Genomic DNA, 25,999 nt, shown 5'->3' with positions numbered 1-25,999 from the left:
CAATGCAATTTTGCATATCCGTTGCCTTAAATAGGCATATAGCGAATATTCGCAGCTAAAATGCTTAAGCATAAATCCGGAAATTTCGGGATTACATCTTCGGGACTTTCCGCAACTCGAAAATTTATAAAAAATGTATAATCTTAGTACTAAATTTAGTCTTAAGTGCATACTTATGTGGTTGAATATCTCAGTCCCGAAAATTTTTCGGGATCCCGAAATGAAAAAAACTTTAGCTGGCATAAAATTGTAAGACAACGAATATTCGCAGCTAAAACGCAAAAGCATAAAATCCCGAAATTGCGGGACTAAGTCTTCGGGATTTTTCGATTCCGTAACTCGAAAATTTATAAAACTCCATAATATATGTAAGTTGTCACAAAAATTTGTCGGCATTCCGAAATGAATACACAATACATACATACATACTTATGTACCTACTAATGTACAATTTATAATTGAATTCATAATTTTTGTGATTGGGCTTTCTTGTTTCTGTCATTCGAATATTTATAAAAATCGATAATATTCTTTATAATTTAATCTGCAGTAATCACAAAAAATTTCGGGATCCCGAAAGCTATAAGTTTTTGTTGTAAATTACATAAAAACCGACAAGCTTGTGTGTCTTCAACTGCATTCACATTGTAGCGCTTTCATGCTTATGCAAGTTAATAAGTACGCGTTATTGTTGTAAGCATTGGTTTCTGGCAACACTGAGATCGCAGCGTCGCACCGACAGACTTGCGTTTGCCATAATATTTACATACATACATATTTACTTGAATAGATGAGAGCATTTGCGGCTTAAGTTGACAATCGATGACGTTGTTATTGTTTTTTGCATACATTTTTCAGTATTATACCTTGAACAGGGCACAACTGTGCCCTGTGACAAACTTACACGAAGTTTGTAACACTCAGAAGGAAGCTTCGGACGCTTCGTCGGAGACTCTATAAAGTATATATGTATAATATATAAATGATCAGTATGTTAAGCTAAGTCGATTTAGCCATGTCCGTCTGTCTGTATAAATACGAACTAGTTCCTCAGTTTATAAGATATTGTTTTGAAATTTTGTAAACGTCATTTTCTCTTCAAGAAGCTGCTCATTTGTCGGACCTGCCGATAACGGACCACTATAACATATAGCTGCCATACAAACTGAACCATCGGAATCAAGTTCTTGTATGGAAAGCTTTCGCATTTAACGTGGTATCAAAATTTGGTATGAATTATTGTTTATAGACATAATGTAATATCGAAAGAAATTGTTCAGATCGGCTCACTATAACATATAGCTGTCATACAAACCGAACGATCGGAATCAAGGGCTTTTATGGAAAACTTTGGGTGGGTCACTTTGAGGTATGCCACTTTATGTCAAAAATTGCCCAAGACGTGCCGAAACTATTCAAGCTCCCACTTACTGAATATGTGGACCCCATTTCCTATTGCGTACACTTTACCGAAAATATCGGCCAATCTTTCAGATATACTATTGAAATTCGCAAATAATTTTACCCGCATGTTTCAAGTGTATGTAATGTTCGATTGTACCCGAACTTAGCTATTCCTTACTTGTTGCTATTATTATTGTTGTTATTGCAGTTGTGGTTGCTATAGGCAAAGTGGTGTGCACAGTGGTTTATTTAAGAAAATTTGTGACAGATTTGTTGTTAATGAGTTGTTGAATGGTATATAAATTTTTATATATTTATTATATAATTTTTGAAGTGAAATTTATGATCCTCACAATTTCCACCAAACTACCAAGGGATAAGCCTCCGCGACATCGCTTATAAGGTTCTATAGAGCGTACTGTGTGAAAGACTGAAGACCACCGTCAACAAACTGATTGGCCCTTATCAATGTGGCTTAGACCTAGAAAATCTACTATCGACCAAATTTTCAGCATGCGCCTAAAGACTCGTGTCGATTTTAAAGCCGCCTTCGACTGTCTAAGCTGACGTTGAGCAACACCAAAAGCTCCGTCAGGATCGGGAAGGACCTCTCCTAGCCGTTTGATACCAAACAGGTTTTCGAACAAGACTCTTACGTGCGACTTCTTCAATCTACTGTTGGAGTAAATAATAGGAGCTGCAGAGCTCAATAGAGAAGATGCAAGCTGCTAGCATACGCCGATGATATTGATATCATAGGCCTCACCAACCGAGCCGTTAGTTCTGCTTTCTTCAGACTGAATAAGGAAGCGAAGCAAATCGGTCTGGTAGTGAACGAGGTCAAGACGAAATGTCTCCTGTCTTCAAACCAACAGTCGTCGGTTTCGCGATTTGGCTCCCATGTTACTGTTGACAGTCACAACTTCGAAGTCGTAGATAATTTCGTCTATCTTGGAATCAGCATTAACACTAACAACAATGTCGGCATCGAAATCCAATCTAGAACAACTCTTGCCAACAGGTGCGACTTCAGACTGAGTAGGCAACTGAGAAGTAAAGTCCTCTCTCGACGAACAAAAACCAAACTCTATAAGTCACTCATTATTCCCGTCCTTCTATATAGAGCACAGGCATGGACGATTACGACATCTGATAAGTCGACGTTACGAGTTTTCGAGAGAAAACTTCTGCGGTAGATTTATGGTCATTAGCGCAATGGCAACGGCGAATACCGCAGTCGATGGAACAATGAGCTGTATGTGATATACATACGAGGGCATTGACATAGTTCAGTGAATTAAAAGACAGCGACTACGTTGGCTAGATCATGTCTCCTGAAGATCCCGGATGATAATACTCCAGCTTTGAAGGTATTCGACGTATTCCCCCCAAAGGAAGCAAGGGAAGACCTCTACTCCGTTGGAAAGACCACGTGGAGAAGGACCTGGATATATGTTATAGTGCTTCAGACAGACAGACATGTCTAAATAAACTCAGCTCATCATACTGATCATTTATGTAAGTACATAAATACATATATATTTTATAAGGTATCCGACGTTTTCTTTTGAGTGTAACAGACTTCATGGCAAACTTAAAATATCTGTTCAGTGTTCACTACTTAAGAAAGATCCTATTAAATTGGACAAAACCAGAGACCTTACCGAGAAATCTAAAATAAATACCAAAGGATCTGTACTGTAAGATCAACTCCAGGAGTTTAGAGGTCTTAAATTCTAATGTCAGGTGAATTAGGCTAGATTGGCGAACTTTTGAGGAGACGAGTGCAGAAACAACTTTAAACTCGCGTTTTAGTATCGTCTCATATGCCTAAACTGAACTACTGGCCCACTGTACCCTGCTGCAATAACATTACGGTTAACGCCGATTTGCTTAGCCGATGACATGGAAACTGTTATTGGTTACATTGTTATTGGATGTTATGGCAATGTTTGGAGAAACATGACAGTAAAGCGGAAAAAATTAGGCTTAAACAATAGCTAAAGCGACGTGGCGATTATGCATGCGCGCGCAGCCAACGAATGCCGTCGAATGGCGAATGGCTGGCAATGTGACCAAATGCGACGATCAAAAAAGGTTTCAAGTTAACGTCGCTGCTCTGTGTCTGTGTGTGCTGTTTGCGTGCATAACGTAACTTTTAATTAGCGGTAAAACCCTAACTCAAATGGAATTGTCAAAGGTCATATGGGCACAAGCAGTGTGGGATAAAAGTTAATTATTTGGGAAGTAGACAGCAAATGAACAACAACAAGAGAAAATTGCAAAAAAGTGGTTAGGCGCTGCAGCAGCTAAATTTGCATAAATAAATTGAATATTCGAAGAAATCCAATTGAATTGTGAGCCACTTAATTCTTCAATGAAGGCAATGCAAGCTTACGGAAGCAGGGTTGTCAACTAGTTTTCATGGGAAAATTTGAAATGTGAGTGCAATAAAATTTAAAAATTATTATAATTAAAGTTTTACAAAATAACCACCATTTTTATTTCAAAACTATGAATAATTATAGGGTTGCCATTTGTTAAATTTTTTTTCTAAAATGATGGTGCATTTGGCGTTAAATTTATTAAGAATAAAAAATAATAATTTTGTCTAATATTTTGTAAAAAAATTGCCACCTATTTGAATTGAAAATAATATTTTTTATCGTTATATTTATTAGGTACATATGTATGTACATATGTATGTACAAAAAAATAATTTTTGTCTAAAATATTTTTACAGAGCTGCCACCTATTTTAATTAAGTTTTTTCTCTAAGGTGATAATAACAAACATTATTTTTGTCTAAAATTTTGTAACAGAGTTGCCACCTATTTGAATTGAAAAAAAATTTTAGCGTTATATTTGTTAGGTAAGCCCAAAAAATAATTTTTGTCTAAAAAACAGAGCGGCCACCTATTTTAATTCTGTTTTCTAAAGCGAAAATGCATTTGGCGTTATATTTATTAGGTACAAAAAACATTTGTTTTAAAATTTTGTACCAGAGATGCCACCAATTTTATTTGAAAAAAATATTTTTTAGCATTATATTTATGAGGAACAATAAAAAAAAAAATTGTCTAAAACTTTTTACAGGGTTGCCACATATTTTAATTATTTTTTTCTACAGAGATAGTGCATTTGGAGTTATATTTATTAGGTACAAACAAATATTAGTTTTCTTTAAAATCTATCAACAGAGTTGCCACCCTATTTAATTCATTTTTTTCTAAAGAGAAAGTGCTTTTACCATTACATTTATTAGGTACATCAAAAATTATTATTATTTTTATTTTTGACAGAGTTGCCACCTATTTTATTGTATTTAATTAATACTGTAAGCAATTATTCAACAATCTATGGACAGCATGCATAAATAATGTAACAATTTATTGCTGATGAAAAATTCACCACAGTGTATACATATGTCCACCAACTCTCCCCGCTAGCTTTGATCCATCCGTTAAAAAACACACATAGTACCTCTCCTCCAGCGAGGCTTCCCCTCCCATTACGTGTTATAAACGTTTATTACATTTGAAAGCTGTCGGAAATCTCTCATAGTTAAACAACAACACATTTTTCCTGAAAAAGTTGTTTTGATTATAGAAACAATTTGCAACAAATAGTACACTGCAGACCTTAATAAGCGCGCAAGCTCATTTAAATAAATATAAAAAATAGTATTTGCTTGCATGCTATAATTATTTCTAATTTGGTCAAGCATTTATGTACAATCCAGCGAGTTATCAATGTCAAAACTAATTTTACTTGTATTACAATTGTTTAAAAATAGCACAAAATGAAATCGAAACGACCCAGTTTTGAACACAGACAAACGCGTATACTTAATTGTATAACTGTATGGATACAGTCACAGAGATATTCTCGTAATTATAATTGACACACGCGACTGAGCTGAACACTTGTAATTTATACAAAAAAAAACTGAATAAATGTATTAATATGGTTGTGGAAATTCACAAATCTCTTAATAGATATACTATATAAACGTACTTATATACATACATACATATACGTATATAATATATTATTAACATCATTAATTCTATAAATATGTAAATTATAAAACAGGTCAATTGAAAAGTCTCCGATCTACCATGTTGGAACACATTTTTTGAGGAAATTTGATTTTTTTTTATTTAGCACAGTTCCCTTCAAGGGTGATACACTGATTATGGCGACCTTACAACTTTTCGATACTATTTTTGTGGTACGATTTGTTCTTTGCTTCAAAATAGGCCTGAGTTTTGGCGATAATTTCTTCACCTCATGAAAATTTCTTCCTTGGGTGTATTATTTCAAGATCTGAAAACAGGAAATAGTCGTTGGAGACCGAAATACGAAGGATGCGGATGTAATTTGAAGCGGTAGTTTTTCAAAAATTTCGCCCTTCAAACGTTTTAATGGCGCTATATATGTACATATATAATAAAGCGATTATTATTCATGGTCCTTCTTTTTCAAGATATTCAATAAAAATTATTCCATCCACATCGTCATAACCTTGTCAGCTGACTGTTGTCTTTTTCCAGACATGAAAGCGAGTTCATCGTGTGCTATCCACTGGAATGATAATCAATTGAAATTCGGAGTGAAATGATGGAGCCATGTTTCATCCATTGTGGACGCAAAAACTCGAGTTTATAACGCTTGAACATCTCCAAACATTGCTGCGAATCCTGAACTCGTGGTTGTTTTTGGTGAAAAGTGAGCTCGCGCAGCACCGACTTTGCACAGAGCTTTCTCATATTCAAATATTCATGAATGATATGTATGATGTTCATGTTCAGTTCATAATTTTAGAGTGCCTCTACTCGAATAACTTCACTTCGCTTTCACATTTATATTCATATAATTGATATTACTCAGCATTGTCCGATAATATCCAAAAGTTATTTGTTCCTTAGTTATTCGAAACCGGATTGGATGATGGAAGATCAAGATTATCTTAAGACCTTTCCGATAATAAGAGTTAAGGCTTTTAGGGTCGCTTTTTCAATTTCTAGTTAGCAGCCTTCTGTCAGTTAAGTTATGCTTAACAAACAGGGTTAACCAGACATTGACGCAACGGCCCTTAGAATATTTTGAACTTTTTCCATGGCTTTCAACAAACCTATGCTGACATTAAATCTTATTTTGTCTTTGTTCTATAGAGAGAGTGTATAGTAAATAAACAAGATGAGTCAATGAAAATACTTTGTTTCAACTTCAGAGGATCAGTTGAAGCTGAATAGAAACACTTTGTATTAATTTTGTTAAAAAATCATACTACTACAGGAAGCAAAATATATCGAGATCATTCAATATTTACTTTTCTTTTCTGTCAAATCACGAACAGTTTTAAGAATTATAGAGTTTAGAAAAGTAGGACGAAATGTATAGACTTATAAGCAGGAAGGGTGTAGTGTTCCACCAGGACAACGCCAGACCACACACTTCGTTGATGACTCGCCAGAAGTTACGGGAGCACGGATGAGAGGTTTTATCGCATCCACCATATAGCCCGGACATTGCACCAAGTGATTTCTACTTGTTCCTGTTCATAGCGAACGCGCTTGTTGATGTAAAGTTGAACTCAAAAGAGGCTTGTGAAAAGTGGCTGTCCGAGTTCTTCGCAAATAAGGAGGGGGTATTATGAAGTTGCCGTCTAGATGGAAACAGATTATCGAACGAAACGGCGCATATTTGAACTAAATCCGATCACTGTAACACTTTTTTATAAAACATTGAATAAAGAGCAAAGAAACGGAAGGGAGATATTTGACAACCTAATATAATTAAGGCAAAAATCTCACATCGCATTACGTCAGAGAACGTCTTTGGAAGCAGGAAAGCAGTAAATGTAGCGACTACCGGAAAGCGGTTACATATTTACTGGATCCCAAGTCACAAAAGAGTTCCAGGAAATAAAGCAGCTGATGAGATTGCCAAAACTGCTATCCGTCTGGCTACCCAACAGGTAAAGGAAATACGGAAGTCACTTAAGAATGATATACAACGAAGTTTCCGAAAAGACTGACAGGCGGATTATAAGGAGATGAGTTTCGTTAAGTACATGTAGGATCGCCAAGATCATGTGCAAGAACCCCTTAGGAAAATTCGCATTATTTTTACTCACGTGGTAGATAGGACTCTCGGACGGCTGTTGACCGCTTCACATGCGAGCCAGATGGACATACCATAAGAACTAGCCGAAGTTTCAAACGTAGACATCAAATCACTCTTACAGTTCGCTAAAAACTTTGACGTCCTGTGTGACGAATTCTTCACCTCAAATTAAACTGAAGTCCAATTTGACTGTACTACTTGTAAGCATCAATAGGTCTATGCATGGCATGACAGCCGGCCAGTATAACCTAACCCAATCATTATTTTTATTCTTGTTCGTTTTTTCTCGCTCGAAATTTATTTATCAATTTGAACTTTGGTTTCACACGAGCTAATGCACTGCACAATAAAGCGAAAGTATTGTTTTATGGAACAGAAAAAAAAAACAATAGAAACAAACAGTAAAGAAATCTTTCATTTAATGTTAAAAATAACGCGCACGAACCAGTTTCTTCCAAAAATAAGCTGTCAAACAATTTTTCATCAAATAAATTTTTATACGAAACGTGCCTAAATAACAGTAAATTTTTTTCAGAAGTAAGTGGGAATTCCAGTGTATACAAATGACATTGCAGAACGCAGCACGTAGAAATAAAAGAGTAAAAAAATTAAGCGAAATACTATAATTAAAAAAATTGACAAAAATTAAATCAAACAAATTATGAAATTAAAAAAATTTAACAAAATATTAAAATTAATAAAATTAAAAAAAAATTAAAAAAAATTAAAAAATTAAACAAAATATAAAAATAAAAAAATTTAAAACAAAATTTAAATTAATAAAACTAAAAAAAAAACAAAATATGAAAATAAAACCAGAAAACAACAACAAAACAAAATTTAATAAAAAAATTAAAATTTTAAACAAAATATTAAAATAAAAAAAAAAATTAACCAAAAGTTTAAAATTAATAAAATTTACAAAAATTAAAAAAATTAAACAAAATATTAAAATTAAAAAAATTTCCAAAATTAAAAAAAATTCCAAAAAATTACATAAAAAAATATTACGAAACAGCGCAACAAAATTTATTAAAAAAAAATTACGAAAATATTAAACTAAAAAAATTTCTAAAAATAAAAAAATTAACAAAAAACTACAATTAAAAAATATACATAAAAGCATGCATACATATGCATATATAAAATTAACAGAAATACGTATATAGCAAAAACTATTAAAAAATAAAAAAAAATAATAATAATTATATTAACAAAAAATAACTGGAAAAATAGCAAAACCAAATTAAAAAAGAAAATACAAAAAAATAAGAAAATTTTACCAAGCAAATAAAAATAAAAAAATTAAAAATAATTTTAACAAAAAAAAAATTAAAATGAATTTCTTAAAAAATTTAAAAAAAAATTTAAATAAGAATACAAATTTTTTTAATAAAAAATATTTATTTACGAGAAATTTCTCATTTCATTTGTGTTTTCTGCAACTTACTACACCAAATGATAAGACTTTTTTTTAACAAAAGCAGACAAACACAAAACCAAAAAACACTTGAAATTACACATGAAAATGCAAACTACGAAAAGTATAGCAACAAAAGCAAAAACAACTGACGAAAGCTAGACAAATTTAAGGAAACACAAACAAATGAAGTGAAACAAAACCGGCAAACGCGCACACATACACATAATCCATAACAGTGCATTTGGCATAAATTTGTCTGATTATTAATTCGGCAAAATGTCAACGCTTCTTGCGAGCCGCGGAGTGTTAGAAAGAATGCGAGATTTCGCTTGGAGATAAGTGAATTTATAGAGTCCACGCTGCACTTAGTGATTGAATATTAATTTATTATACCACTTTTCGTTGACTCTTCGTACAACAACAACAAAATTAAAGTTGATAAACAATACTGTTTTGATAAAACGAAGCAAAAATCCACACAAAAACATTCCAAAGAAGAGAAATATTCTAATTAAAGGCAACATATGGACACCAAGCAACACACACAAACACACGCACACAGACCGGCAACTTAACTGGTTACAGGTTGTCAAAAAAATCAAGTCAAATTGCGTAAACATTCACATAAAAATAAAATATTGGCCGGCGTTCGCGAGAATTGCGCAAAGTTTTTAATCGATTACTTGTATTTGGTCGCGGCGTCGATGATTTTGGGAAATCCGCAAATAAATATTTTGAATTTCTATGGCAGATAATAAATTTGCCAAGAGCTATGCGCTAACAATTCGTTTTTTGTTGATGTTCAATAACAATATTGATATACGGATAGGCAAGGCGGCTCGCATTCATACAATAGGGTGGTACGGAAATGAAGTTGCAGGTTTTTTTGTGAAAAAATTAGCAAAAAAAAAAACCATTAACACCGAAAATACGCTTCACAAATAAAAACGTTTCTATACAAGAAATTGATGTTGTTTGATCGGTTTGTATGGCAGCTATATGTTATAGTGGCCCGATCTGAACAATTTATTCGTATATTAATGCATTGACTTGGAAAATAATTCGTGCTAAATTTCGTGCAGATATCTCGTCAACTGAAAAAGTTTTCCATACAAGCACTTGATTCCGATCGTTCAGTTTGTATGGCAGCTATAAGCTATAGTGAATCGATATCGGCGGTTCCGACACATCAGCAGCTCCTTGGGGTAAAAAGAAGGTGTACAAAATTTCAGATCTATATCTCAATAACAGGGTGATTAGTTCGGATATATACTGACGGACAAACGGTCATGGCTAAATCGACTAAGCTCAAGATGCCGATCATTTATTGACCCTGTTTAGGTTAAAAAAATTTTAAAAATTGGTATCGGCTTCAACTCGGTACATCTTTTAATTTTTACCAAAAATTATTATTATTACTGAATTTAAATTTGTGTATTGAGATGAGAGAAGATTGAGCTTTTGTAGTAGATGCTCTGCTTTTAATCAACATTGTACTAATTGTACATTAAAGCTCCGCGGGGGAGCAAAGGGTCGCAATGAGACTATTCCACTTATTTCGATCTTGCATTAGACGCTTGATTTGATTTGAAATTGTTTGGACCTTAGATATTTCGATGTTCAAATTGATTATCCAGTTTAAAGCGGATCGGTCTTTTCGTCAGCTGCATTTTGAATTCCAGTCGTTAGGGATCCGGGTGTTTGTATCTGGATCTTGTCTCAGAATATGTTCGAGTGCGCGCCAATATCTTTTGAGAACTTCGGCCTGCCGCGGTGTTTCATTTATGCGTGATGATAAGTCCGTGCTGGAGACAGTAAGGGGCCAGAAAAGACAGCAAATGTTGAATCGCGGGTCGCAAGGCATCAGTTTGTTCAAACTGGCATCTTTTGGATGTTAGAAACTACAAATCCCATGTTTCCTATTTCCTTGAAAGATTTGATTTAGCAAGTTCAATATTTTTATCTTAGGACGGAGCGTATTCTTTGAGGAATTCCAGACTGCCTAAAGAGCACTGAAAGCTTGCTAGGCTTTTCTTACACGGTTGAAATGAAGATGTCCTTTGAGACACCGTTTACAGATATATTGGTGGTCAACTAAATAATGGCATTTCACATTTTCGAGTTTTATACCAGCGACTTAGAAGTTTTGGTATAGTACACTTGATGGTGTTAATACGCATTTTTTTGGTTTTGCAGATTTTAAATCTGAGACGTACTTTCGCTACAGTTTCCTGCAGCATAACTATCCTTTTTCTTCTTTCCTTATTCTTTATTGTAGACACCGCTTACCCGGTTACAGTAGAGTTTACAACAGCGCGGCAGTCGTTCTCCCTTTACACTGTTTGGCGCAAACTCCCCCGGCGTACTACGTTAAATACTCACAGAGCTGAAATATTTTCATCTATTCGGATGACACGACCTATCCAGCGTCTTGCTGAACTAAGTAAATGTCGTCCTACAAGTTTATCTCGTACAGCTTATCGTCCCATCGACTACGGTATTCGCTGTTGTCAATGAGCAAAGGACCATAAATCTTCCGGAGGACTTAGTTCTCTGAGTGCCATTTTCTTGAGAGTTGTCAGAAAAGATTCTTTTACATATGGCTCAATCTACTCACGACTTCCAGTCTTAGAAGTCAAAGCGCTGGGTTTGGAACCCGCCACGTAAAATAAACATCACCAATGAAAAGGGTTTTTGGCTGCATAATTCAAATTTAGATGATAAGTTCATCTAATAACTCCAAGTATACTAACAGCTTGGAAGAAATCCGATACAGTACTCGTATTAAAAAAATATTCGCACTCAAGCTCAATGTACTATCAACACAGATGTTCATAACCAGAAATAGAGGTTAATAAAGAGAAAAATAATTAATCGGGAATAAAAAGAAGTTTAAACTTCTTAATTCTAAATTTCAAGGAAAAAGCTCAATCGGAAGATATTTATTAGTCATATATGAAGATTCTAAAATATGATATATAGATATAATAATGTTATTGTAGATAAATTATGTACAAAAGGGTACTCGTAAACTTACATATTAATGATTGCGTTGAAGGAACCGGATTTTTCTGCTTTTCAAAAATGTGTTTCAACAGTTGTAGTGATACTCTCATATACATTATTTCGAATCTGAAAAAAAATATATATTTTGTTAAAAAATATCAAGATATATTGAGAAAATAAGCTATATTGAGAAATATTGATCTGAGTCTACTTTTAAATATATAATTATATGGTATGGTAATAAGTGATATATGCAAAGCGATTCACCCTAATGTGTTTATACACACATCTGTATGAAAGCACGCATGTTTCTGCATATTGTTTTAGTTAATCAAAAGTAATTTTTTTCGGCTTGAGTTGTCAAAAAAGTGTAAATAAATAAACAAAATAAACTAAGAAATCAATAAATATGGTATTTTTACCGGTATTTTGACGTAAATGGTCAACAAACAAAAAATATATGGAATTTAAGAAAGTGTGGAATGTTGAATGGCAACTTTTGAAGATATGCTCGTATGTATGTATGTAAATACGTATTCTTATTTGTACATCTGGCAATAAAGGTTGTTGCTTGGTCTAGAGGAATTAGGCGGTAATAAAAGGAAGAGGAGAAAAAAATATTAAAGCAATTGTAGATCTGTAAGAGAGCTATGAAAAGAGACTCAAATTATATACATTATACAAGGAAAATTGACACACGAACTTTAAAATAAAAAAATTTTATGTAAGACCTTCAATCCCGAATAAAAATTGAATTACAGAAAAAAATTGTGAATCCTTAGTGTACATATTGACATATTAGAACTAAAAAGTAAAAGCAATTAACTTTATGATTGGAAAAATGTACGATACATACATGTACATATGTATGTACATATAGGACTTCTCCCGGGATCCCGATTTAGTAAACCCCAAATATTTGTGAAAACAGAAAAGTAAGAAATAGGTATTCGAAATATAAATTTACGCTCATTATAGTACTTCAATTTGTAAATTTCGGGATCCCGATTTACAAATCCCGAAATTCATTGTATAGGTTTGGAATCCCGATATTACTAATCCAAAAAATTTTACGAAAAAATAACTAGACAATGAAAATACAAATTTGAGTTTTTATCAACTTGTAAATTTCGGGATCCCGATTTACGAATCCCGAAAGTATAAAAGTTCAAACTACGTATTTGCAACCGATATTTGAGCTTATAATAAAACTTCAATTTGTAACTTTCGGGATCCCGATTTACGAATCCCGAAAACTTGTATAAAAAAAATAAAGGTTGAACAAGGTATACGAATACAAATTTCCACTGGTTATAGTACTTCGATTTGTAAATTTCGGGATCCCGAAAATCATATTCAGTAACTTGTTAACGTAAAACATTGTATTTTCTAAGAACTGTGACTTTGCATTTAAAAAGCGACGAATGTACATATGTGTATACAAACATATGTACATACATATGTATGTACAAATGGGAATTCATGCCTCTATTAAAATCCTTAAGCTTTCTTAGAAATCTCGCTATTTATAGTATTTTAAAAAAAATCGCAACAAGTATTGATGTATCACTGTTTGCTTAACTTATTTTCTCAGTCAATTTTAATTTTAGTTGTTTGCAATTCACGCTCATCCATCAGTTTTAATACCACTATGAGTAGTTAGGTTGGCGCCATTCCGCTTTCGATGTTCCATCAAAATTAAGTGCGAAAATAAAATTGTTTATCGAATTTATTTATATTTAGAGATAATAGTTAGTACGAATTCCCCCTTTGAATTGTTAGTTCTCACCAGAGTTGCCATACGTCTGCAATTATTAGCTAGTATGTTGTCAGATAAAAAAAAACCGAATTTTGGACTATTGAAGAGTCACATCGTTCTAACACTGGATACATTATTTTATGGGAGCGAGAGCAAAATATTAACTTTACGACCAATTACTTCCTCGGTCCTATTAACAGGGTTTCCATCTTTTTCACAATATTGACATTCATTACCTCATCTTATTTCCGAAATTCGAAAAAAAGCCTTTAATCAAGTACAGTTACTAATACTTCTAATATATACATATATGTACTTCATACACATACATACATATACAGACTTTTTTTAGCAGTAAACGGAATCCTTCGGATTGAATTTCTGTACTGAAGAAGCTTGTTGTAAAACCGATAATCGTTCGAAGAGTTTCAAGTAATCCTCTTTCGATACGTCGGAACAAAAATGAGACGAAGCTCGATAAAGCATCATCCCTCAGAACAAATTTCAACACTATGGACCCTTAAAATAATAGCATTGACTGCATGAGATCAATTTTTTATCCCATTCTTATTTTCTATTGATTTAGTGATGGAAGGTAGAGCGAGTATAAATTCCAACAGACAAGAACCTACATTTCTTCGAAACTATATTGGTTTTTTGGACAACGATATTTCCAAAAAAAATAAAAATTTCATAGAAATATCCTGCATAAATCAGCACGTTGCAGAAGATTAGGTCGACGTTAAATTTTGTGTTGTATTGACTCTGTGGTCAACAATAAAACCAGTTCTTTGCTGTTGAGACGATTTGACTACTGCTCAAAGATTTCATTATTCAGTGGATTTGGAAAAATATCAATATGCACTCTACGTATTTAAATGAGGGAAGGTCATCGAAGTCGACCGATGTATTTTAGGATGGAAGGAACACTGAAGAACGACGAACTATGCTTCAGAATTTTCAAAAAAAAATTTCGCTCTAATCAATTGAAAATCTATTCAAAAACATAGTCCCGATATTTTGTTTTACTTCGAATATTTTCGAAAAAATACTACTGCGGTCTATACTACCAGAGAACTTTGAGGCTCGTTTCCTCGAAACTAATTTTTTTCATCCGGCCGTCAAAATTGCTAGCGAATTTTTTAACCGATTTAGTTGAACTAAAGCGTATTTTATAGACAATTTTATACTCAAGTGCGTGATAGAGCGCTTTTCCGAGAAAAATGGCATTTAGACAGTTCTTTAAGTATTTTGATTTTGAAAAACACAGGCCAAAATCCTGGCCTACATCCCAGATTTTTAAAATTCTCAAAACCCCTCTATTACGCACTTGATAAAAGCTTCCAGATTAAAAAAAAAATACTTTTTTCGTTTCGGATAAGAAGCTTATAAAATAAAAGAAAAAATACCTTTTTTGACGGTACTAAAGGTATCCCCCCGTTAATGGAGTTTTCGTAATGGGTTTAGGTCTTAAGTTTTATATATAGACGAAAGCAAACAGATAAGACTTTATATTTGGTCTTCAATGTTCTAACATTGGAGTTGTCGAACAATAAACTAAATTTTTGCTGTGTAATCAAAGGATATGTTCAAAAATTCATTTGAAAAAAAAAATGATATGCAAGTAGACTTAACAGATTAAAGAGTGGAGTCAACGAAATCGTTTCAAGTCAATCAAAGTACTGCAAAGCGAAACTATAATCGTACAGAGACGAACTTCGGTACTGCGAACCTGACAGTGTTTTCGTAATGGCTTTGACCCTGATTTCAGTAAGTAGTTGTATCAACCAGGCCTGAAGCCACACCGTGGAAAATCGACAACTAACCACATATCCACCATGCGCAAAATCTTGGGAAAGACCCGTGAAAGGGGAATCGACTCACCACACATTTTCGTCGATTTCAAAGCTGCTTTTTGACAGCGCGAAAAGGATCAGCGTTTATACCGCTATGTCTGAATATGGTATCTCGCAAAACTAATACAGCTGTGTAGACTGGCGTTGAGTAATACCAAAAGCTCCGTTAGAATCGGTAAGGACTTTTCCGAGCCGTACGATACCAAACGAGGTTTCAGACAAAGCGACTTCCTGTCGTGCAACTTCTTCAATCTTCTCCTGGAGAAAATAATTTGAGCTGCAGATCTGAATAGAGAAGGTACAATCTCCTATAAGAGTGTACAACTGGTGGCGTACGCCGATGGCATCGATGACATTGACCATAACAATCAGTTCTGCTCTCTTCTGATTGGACAAATAAGCGAGGCAATTGGGTCTTGTAGTGAACGAGGGCAAGACGAAATATCTCTTGTCATACACAGTCGTCGCACTCACTATTTGGTTCCCACGTCACTGTTGACAGTCATAACATCAAAGTCGTAGTTAATTTCGTCTGTCTAGGAACCAGCATTAACACTAATAACGATCATATCACAATAACGACATCAGCCTCGAAATCCAACGGAGAATAACTCTTGCCAACAGGTGCTACAGAACTGAGTAGGCAATTGAAAAGTAAAACTCTCCACGAACAAAGACCAAAATCTACAAGTCAGTCATCATCCCCGTCCTATGTATATACATACATATGGTGCAGAGCCATGGGCTATGAAAACATCTGATGAGTCGCCGTTGCGAGCTTTCGAAAGAAAGGTTCTGCGGAAGATTTATGATCCTTTGCGTATTGACAACGGCGAATACCGAAGTCGATGGTACGATGAGCTGTACGAAATATACGACGACAATGACATAGTTCAACGAATTAAGAGACAGCGGTTACGCTGGTCAAGTCATGTCGTCCGTCACGTCAACACGTAAGAATGAAAACCAACAACTACAATGTGATGCTGCAATTGTTGTTAATTTTATTAATTTTCTCTTTAATGATTTTCTTCTAGTGCAATATATTATCTAAGTGTCTCTGTCAGGCATAAGTCTTTGTATAATTAAAAGAATCATATTAAAAATAATAGTTATCATTATAACATAAATATATACATATGTATGTATACCGATAAGCTGCTATATATAGTCCATATGGTTTTTTCCACACAAAAAATAGGCGAAAACAACAACACAGCGAAATACAAAGTCACAAAGCAAAAGGTGAAAATATTCAAATTAAGAACAAGCCTACTTGAGCTCGCCGCCAATTGCCACCAGCCACCAGTAACACTCGCCACTCTTCTATGCTGTTTGTGACTTGCGACTAACTATGTCGTATGCATATGTATTTATATATATGTACATATGCATGTATGTATGTATGATTGTAGGTTTGTGTGTTTGTGGTGTGTCGAGCGCGACTGGTCAAATGTGTTTCTTCACTATCGAACGGCTACCGGTTTACACGGTCGTTACGCTTCATTATGCCATCGATCGTCAGCTAAATGGAAAATAATGCGCATCACACACACACACTTATGTATATATACATATACACACATATATACAGTTAATGTACCGGCAGTTTATATCAAGGTGCTCATATCTTCTGGTCGCGTGTGCGAGCCTCAGCCAAATTGGTTGGCAACTGTTGGTTGCTGGCTGTTGGTGATGGTCGCCGCAGCTGATGGCTACATTTAATCGCGCCTCAGCATCGCACCATCAGCGGATATCGACGTTTGCGACAAAGTACAACTGTTTAACTGTAGGCAGCTATCAGGTGTTACCAAACACATACACACATGTGCATTGCAGTGTCTCTGCGCGTGCGCGTGTGTTGGTGTTGTTGCATTTGGTCAACATTTTTAGGCATTTTATGGCTTTGGCATTTAATTGGTGCAATCGAATTGATTTTCGTGCGGTTTCATGGCTTCGAGTAGCCGAATAAGCAAAGCTGCGCGTAAATTTCAGACAAAGTTGCAAAAATATTTGTCTTCAAGTGTGTGCGTGTGTGTGAAGTTATGCGTTAGTTGGTTTGTAAGAAAAATTTATTTTTTATGACAAGTAAAAAAACAGTAAATATTGTTGTTGAGCGTTCCAGTTATGAAGTAAACAAATATTTTTTTTAACAAAAAATTTTTTAGAGATTTTTAGTTTCTAAAGCTTGAAAGCCCAACCAAAATCTAAATATTTTTGATATAAATAATAATATTGCGGGCAAAAAATCATAAGACTTTTTAATTTAAATCTTGTGTAGGAAAACCTTTCTTAAAGATCATTTGTGCCTAAGAGAAGTAAAAAGAAGATTGATTCCAAAATCACTCAATTTTTTTCGACAGACAGTATCGCGTTAACGTCTGTGAAATAATACTTTCCGCCTACCAGTATGTCATGTAATGTATTATTACTGGCGGTGAGTCTTGGATCTATGCCTACGACCTGGCAACAGACCATCAGTTGGCCGAATATGGTGGCAAAGGTGAGCTGAAGCCGAAAAAAAACGTCGAAGCAGGTCAAAAATTTGAGGCTATGTTGAGAGTTTCTTCGGTTATCGAGGTGTGGTGCACTTCGAATACCTTCCGACCGGCCAAACGGTCAACAAGGAATACTGTTTGAGTTTTATGCGTCGTTTTCGCGAAGCTATTCGTAAAAAGAAGTCGGCATTATGGGCCGACAACTCTTGATTTTCGCACCACGATAATGCACCAACGCATACCGCATTGATTCTTCGTGAGTTTTTCGTCAAATTTTCAACCAATATCCTGCCGGAACCATCGTATTCGCCTGGTTTATCTTTGTGTGACTTCTGGCTATTCAGCAAACTCAAATGATCGCCTCTTGACGAACAAAGACGGAACGCTACAAGTTTCTCATCATTCCCATCCTATATGGTGCGGAGACATGGACAATGACATCATCGGATGAGTCGGCTATAGGAGGTTTTGCGGAAGATACATGCGGGATGTGATATTATGTGTAAAATTAATACTGTTAAGTATCTTATTCATATTTTAAATACACATTAGTTAATTACATATATTAATTATTCAATTAGCTTTAAATGCATGTATGATGATTTCATAAAATAGTAGAAATGTCTCATTTTTATAATTTTTAGCAATGAATTGCTTAATTAATTTTAATTTAATTAATTTTTTTTAATTAAAATTAATTAAATAAATATTACTTTGAAGTTAATTTTATTTAATTAAATTTGTTAATATAAAACAATATTGTCTTAATTTTATAATTTTTAGCAGTGAATTGTTTAATTAATTTTTTTATTTAATTTAAATTTTAATTTTTTTTTAATTAAAATTAATAATAATAATTAATTTTTTTAATTTACTTCGTTAATTTAAATATTTCTTTGAACTAAGTATTGATATTGATTTCTTAGATAAATAAATATTTTACTAACAACTTAATTAGCTGATTTCAGGATGGGTATTTTGAAATGAATACAACTACTTGACTTATTAAAATGCATACCAAAATTAAAGAAAATACATATTGCTTGAAATTACAATTTAAAAGTAAGATTAATTGTACATATATTGAAATGTACAAAGGACTGCAATAAATTGAATTTCCAATTTCCAAAATAAATTAATTACTTTTCCAACTGTTTGTAGTATTTATCTCTCTTTTAAACAAAGAATAATAATTTCTTCTAAAATTTAAGTATTTTGTACTTAATTATTATTCAATTACTATTTCGACCTTTAATATTTAATTCTTTTTTAACAGTATTAATTTCTGTTTACTTCAATAAATTAATTACTTTAAATATTGTTAATTAGGCAATTATTTTAATAAAATATTTGATACTCACCAACAAGGCAAATAAAGATTATGATCACTAAAATTAATTTTTGTTGCATTTTATTTTTAATTAATTAATTAATTAACTGTATTTAATTACTTTCAATTTTAAATATTTATTTTTTTTGAATTTAAATAAAAAAAGTTAATTTCTAAAAAAAATAAATAAATTAAGTAAAATTAATTAAGTATTTAATTAGCTATTTTTTATAAATTTTCATTCTAAATATTTAGTATCTCTTCTGAAAAAAACAAATTAAATAGAAAGTTAATTTCTAAAATGTAATAAGTTAAGTACCATTAATTAAATAATTAATTTACGGTAATTTATAAATTTTCATTTTAAATATTTGGTATCGTTTTTGAAAAAAAAAAATAATTAGAAAGTAAATTTTTAAAATGTAATTAATTAAGTAAAATTAATTACACATCTAGTAAATAAGTACCTATTTGTGATTTTATTATACAACTTAATATTTAATTAAAGTACGTTACTAGTTAATCAGCCATATATCAAATACTTTTTATTACAAACTAATTAATTACATTAAGGAAAATCCACACATAATTTATTGTATTTATAAATAAAAGTAATAACAATTTGCAGTAGTGTAAACAATGTCTACGGCAATCGCTGATTATTAATGCCTTTTCACTGGCCTTTCGAAAAGCCATAAATTCAATTAACGAAACAATTCAATTTACTCGACGATTGCTTTGTTTTGTTGTTGTTTTGCCTGTGTTTTTTCATGGTTTTTTTCTGTTTTTTCGTTTTGCTTTAAATTTCCACTCAGTAAAACAATTACAATATTCATTCGAGCATGAAATAAAAACAAATTGAATTACATGTTGCCATTCGGCATGTAAGTGCTCGTAATTTATGTGAACAATATTAACAAAGGCGAGCTTATCGCCAACGTATGCGGACATCACATGGCTGTACGTATGTATGTATAAATATAACTACATATATGTAAGTATATACATATGTATGTGAGTGCTAACGACAAAATGTATATAAGTACATATAGATATGTAAGTATATATAAGTGCTCCCTGTAAGGTGCTTTATTTGTACATTTGTATGTATTTATGTACATATGTATAATATGGAATAAAAATAAATAAAACTTTAATTAAAAATGTAATTAGCATATTTAAAATTAAGAGTATAAATATAGAAATAAGCCAGAAATCTAAATTTAATATAAAATAAATTACCAAAAAAATACTTTAAAATCGAAAGTATGTATGGCTTTAAAAAGCTTAATTAAAGTACCGTTAAAAATAATTAAAAACAAGAAAAAACGTTAACTTCGGTTGCACCGAAGCTAAATACCCTTCACAGCACAAAAGGTTTCTTACAAGAGCATGGTTCCGATCGTTCAGTTTGTATGGCAGCTATAAGCTATAGTGATCCGATCTGAACAATTTCTTCGCAGATTGCATTACTGTCCTATACAATAATCCGTGCCAAATTTCGTGAAGATATCTCATCAAATGAAAAAGTTTTCCACACAACCACTTGATTGCGATCGTTGAGATCGATCAATGTGTTGTTAGCTATTTGCTATAGTGATTCGATATCAGCGGCTCCAACAAATGAGCAGCTTTTTAGGGAGAAAAAGACGAGTTAAATAAACTGCGGCCTCCACTCCTTTAGACTCCTACGGGCTTTTGACCCTTTGCTTGACACGGACCTTGTTATGGAGTATTAGATGGAATGATATGAACCCGGCAGTCTCGGCAGTCTTACCTTGGCCGAACCAGGAGACCTAACCGAAACTGTCTTCAGACGTCTCCACAAATTTGTGCTGGTCTCAAAGCGCTTTGTCGATTTGTAAGCGAAATTACATAAAGTATCAGAGGTATGAAGACTACCCGCATGATCTTATACTTGTACGTAAATCATATAAGGGGTTTCACGACTTAAAAAAAATGTGCTGCCTTATTTATTTCCATAACTTCTCCATACTATTGTCCAAGCAATCTTTGAAGTTAATCCGAGTAGTAGTTTTGGAGATCCATGCTATCGCCCGAATAGAAGTTACACAGTTCTTCGAGTAATAGATTCAGATTTATTAAAAAACGAGGATTGTCATTCATAATTATAGAATAAAAGCCAATATTAATCAACGAAAATTTATTTGGGTTTCAATTGGTTTCATTCTCCATTAGCATCTGTGGTGGTGAGGAGTGATCCGTCTTCGGCGGTCAGTTTTCCATACTTCTTGAAAGACAACTGGCAAATAAAATGATGTGTACTAGACAGAATTTATTGTTCTGTGGTGTTCTATTGTTATGGTTGCGACATGTCTAGTTGTCCAAAAAAGCGGCAACCATTTAATTGGAAGTGCTTCGTGCGCGAAGATGGCTTCGCCTCATCTTGAACGACCCATACTTTGATCTTTACTTTCGGGCTCATGCGCGTAAATCCAATAGTTGTCACCTGTCCTGATGTGATAGAGTGTTTCAAAGCACCGCTATCGTACTTTTAGGTTAGTTTATACTGGCCGACGTTCACGCCATACATAGATCTACTGTGATCTTAGTTTGACAGATGGCGCTTCACTTTAGTTTGAGGTAAGGTATTCCTCATACAGGACTTCAAAGCTTTTTGCGAACTTTAAGAGCGTCTTGATATCTGCGTCTAGTCTCTTGAACTCCGAAGCTCCTAGATACTTAAGACAAGTTCTAGATAATACCGGATACAGGCAAAGAAGGTATTTCAGCATCTCTATCAAGACAACTTCTTTGCACTTTCTGCATATATCGTCATTATATATGACCACTCGGCTCGCCTGCGATGCCAGTAGGTTTTGATCAGTCAAGAGGTCAACAGCCGTCCGACAGTCCTTTCGAGACCACGTAAGTAAAAAACATGCGAGTTTTCCTAAGGGGATCTTGCACATGATCGTGTCGATCCTACATGTACTTAAGGCATTCCATCTTATGCCTGTCAGCTCTTACGGACATTTTACTGTATATTGTTTTTATTGACTTCCGTATTTTCTGTACTTGTTCGGTAGCCAGTGGAATGGCACTTGTGGCTGTTTCGTTTCCGCAACAAGGATACGAAATTTGTCTCACGGGTTTCGCATGCCCCCACTTTAATAATTGTTAATTCAACTCCGTTAAGCCACGGGGGATTCAAAGGCGGGATTTTGTTCTTCCTTATAAAGATTACCCTATCCATCTCATCGGTACTGTTGCTGAGTTAATCCACATCGAAAGTTGCAAAAAAATTATCGCGCGGAACTATTTGTGATTAAATTCCAGTTTTTGACCCAGATGAATATTTTAAGTGACTGTAAACAACACAAATAGCGCTCGTATGTCAAAACGTTTTGAGCAACTATAACAACAAAGATGTCAAACTTTGCGTTGAAGTTGTCAGTTGTCACAATGCAACACTGGGGTTGCCAAATCCCGATATATAAAGGGCAGCCTGCGTATTTCATTTAAGTCCATATATCCACTATCCACTGCGTTCGACTTGAAACATAAAGCTGTACGCATTTCTGCGCATCGCATATAATTAAAAGTCATGCACAAATATCTATGTATTTAATATATTTATATGGGCATGTACATATGTCTCTACACCTCTGCGCAAGGCGGGCGAACAGCAACATTTTGTAGCTATAAATTTAGCTCGGGCAATTAATATGCAATGCGTCGCTCGAGAATCTATTGTGTTAGAAATAATTACACGCGACACATGCGTCAAAACTTACAAATATAACACATAAACATTCCAAGTACATATGTACATACATGTATGTGTGAATATGGTTTGTGTATGTATGTCAAGATGTTCGTGTCTACGTAAATTATACATTAGTGGCTGCTCGTGGCGACCATATTTAACAAAACTTTATAAATCGAACAAAAACTACTGAATTGTAGTAAGTGGAAACAATACAAAAACAAAAGCCAATATAGCAAAACAACAAAATCGAAAAGTAACACAAGAAAAAGTAGCAATAATAGCGGAAAATACTGATAAATCAAAGCTTGAAAAGTTCCGACAACGTAACGATTTACAGCTACTTGCTATTCAAACGTTTCGTGGAAGTGATTTGCGAAAACAACAACAACAAATTGTAAGCAGAGAGGAAGGCAAAAAGGTTCTAAACTCGCTCGGGGGCTGTGCGAGCCAATAAGTGTCGAATAATGAATGAGGCGAGCAAAAATTTATTGCATTTAATGGGTGATCCACGTACAGATACTCTTTACTTCCTTAGTAGTTTCATCAGAGAGTTGATTTTCAAATTTGGTTTCAGTATAACACAAAAATATAGAATAAATTGTCTTGAAAGACGTCGATTCCTCGTTAAAAGATTTCTATTTTTCAGTTGTGGAGCCGACATAAAAAATACCTGTAAAATGCTTCAAACGGTGATCCAGGTAGAGATACTTGTTTCAATAGCCTTTTTTGTCAGTTCACGAGTGAGTCGTGTCAAGCTTTCACGTTATTTTTATTCAGTATTGTTTGGCATTTCATCATGAAGAGACTTACGACTGGTCAACGTCTACAAATCGTTCAACTTTATTACGAAAATTCACGTTCCGTAAAGCATATGTTTCGTGCGCTGAACTTATGGTCAACATAAACGACCTACTGAGCGTACTATTCGCAATACCATCATCTATCTTGAGACCCAACAGTAATATTCGACCGAATAGATCACTTCCAGCACACTGTGAAGAAAATATGAAAGCCGTAACTAAGAGTGTACACGAAAACCGTAGAAAGTCGATTCGGCGCAGTTCGTTACGTCGATATCTTAAATTGAAAGCGTACAAAATATAGCTTCTGCAAGAACTGAACCGATCTTTCCAAACGATATGGCGACGCTCTATGGGCCCATAAAAAATTCCAAGAAGATCCGGCGTTGTCGAGCCAAATTTTAAGAGGCTCGTTTCTGGCTCAATGCATTGGTAAACAAGCAAAATTGTCGCCTTTGGAACGAAGGGTAACCTGAAGAGATTCAAAGTCCGTCATTTCATACAGAACAACAACGGTTGGAATCATCGGTTCATATTTTTTCATAAATGATGCCGGTAAGAATGTAACCATCAATACCAACCGTTATCACGCCATGATAACCGACTATTTTATGTCTGAAATTGAAGCTCGTGATCTCGGCGGCATTTGGTTTCAACTAAACGGCGCCACACGTCGCAACAATCAATGGATTTATTCAGAGACTTCACTTTAGTGGGCAGATAATTTCACGTTTTGAGGCGGTCGATTGGTCACCAAGATCGTGTGATATCATACCGTTCGACTTTTTCCGGTGCGGATATGCAAAGTTTAAACTCTGTGCGGACCATCCCGCTTCGATTTAGGCCTTATAGCAAAACATCACGTCTTCATTTGCCAGTTACCAGTCGAAATGCTCGAACGAGTCATCGAAAATTGGACTCAACGGATGGACCATCTAAGACGTAGCCGCGGCCAACATTTGAAAGAGATAATCTTCAAAAAATAAATGTCAAAAAATCTTCTTTCGAATGATAATAAACATTCCCCATTAAATTTGAAGTTTCGAAATGCATCACCCTTTATGATATATATGTACATGTGTATATATATATTGCAATTCAAATTTTTATAACTCAGGATTGTGAAATTTCAAATGCGCCATAGTGATTACTGTATAAGTATCTTCATTCAATTTGTTTTTAAAAGCGAAGGCACATGATTTTTTGAAGCCACTGTAGCAGTATGTATACGCGACAACTCCGAAGTTCAGCTCAAGAACCCATATGACACGATAAGCTGCTGCGTGGCACGCGAACCTTGCGGTTTACGGACAACTGTAGACTTTACTGAACTCATAAACCAAATAACGGGTGATTTTTTTGAGGTTAGGATTTTCATGCATTAGTATTTGACAGATCACGTGGGATTTCAGACATGGTGTCAAAGAGAAAGATGCTCAGTATGCTTTGACATTTCATCATGAATAGACTTACTAACGAGCAACGCTTGCAAATCATTGAATTTTATTACCAAAATCAGTGTTCGGTTCGAAATGTGTTTCGCGCTTTACGTCCGATTTATGGTCTACAGCGATGAGGCTCATTTCTGGTTGAATGGCTACGTAAATAAGCAAAATTGCCGCATTTGGGGTGAAGAGCAACCAGAAGCCGTTCAAGAACTGCCCATGCATCCCGAAAAATGCACTGTTTGGTGTGGTTTGTACGCTGGTGGAATCATTGGACCGTATTTTTTCAAAGATGCTGTTGGACGCAACGTTACGGTGAATGGCGATCGCTATCGTTCGATGCTAACAAACTTTTTGTTGCCAAAAATGGAAGAACTGAACTTGGTTGACATGTGGTTTCAACAAGATGGCGCTACATGCCACACAGCTCGCGATTCTATGGCCATTTTGAGAGAAAACTTCGGACAACAATTCATCTCAAGAAATGGACCCGTAAGTTGGCCACCAAGATCATGCGATTTAACGCCTTTAGACTATTTTTTGTGGGGCTACGTCAAGTCTAAAGTCTACAGAAATAAGCCAGCAACTATTCCAGCTTTGGAAGACAACATTT

At 34.3% G+C, this 25,999-nt stretch overlaps 1 protein-coding gene across 1 annotated transcript in view; it reads right to left on the bottom strand.

Annotated features, from left to right (window-relative positions):
* Nucleotides 1-25,999, bottom strand: part of LOC105228986 (BMP-binding endothelial regulator protein) — a 133,888-nt gene that overhangs the window by 66,999 nt on the left and 40,890 nt on the right. The window contains exon 3 of the mRNA XM_049451092.1: nt 11,997-12,091. The gene's annotated coding sequence lies outside the window, so the exon portion shown is untranslated. The remainder of the gene's footprint in view (nt 1-11,996; nt 12,092-25,999) is intronic.

This window comes from Bactrocera dorsalis, chromosome 3, assembly GCF_023373825.1.
Source record: "Bactrocera dorsalis isolate Fly_Bdor chromosome 3, ASM2337382v1, whole genome shotgun sequence".
Lineage (NCBI taxonomy): Eukaryota > Metazoa > Arthropoda > Insecta > Diptera > Tephritidae > Bactrocera > Bactrocera dorsalis.
This window is presented reverse-complemented; position numbering and strand designations above follow the sequence as displayed.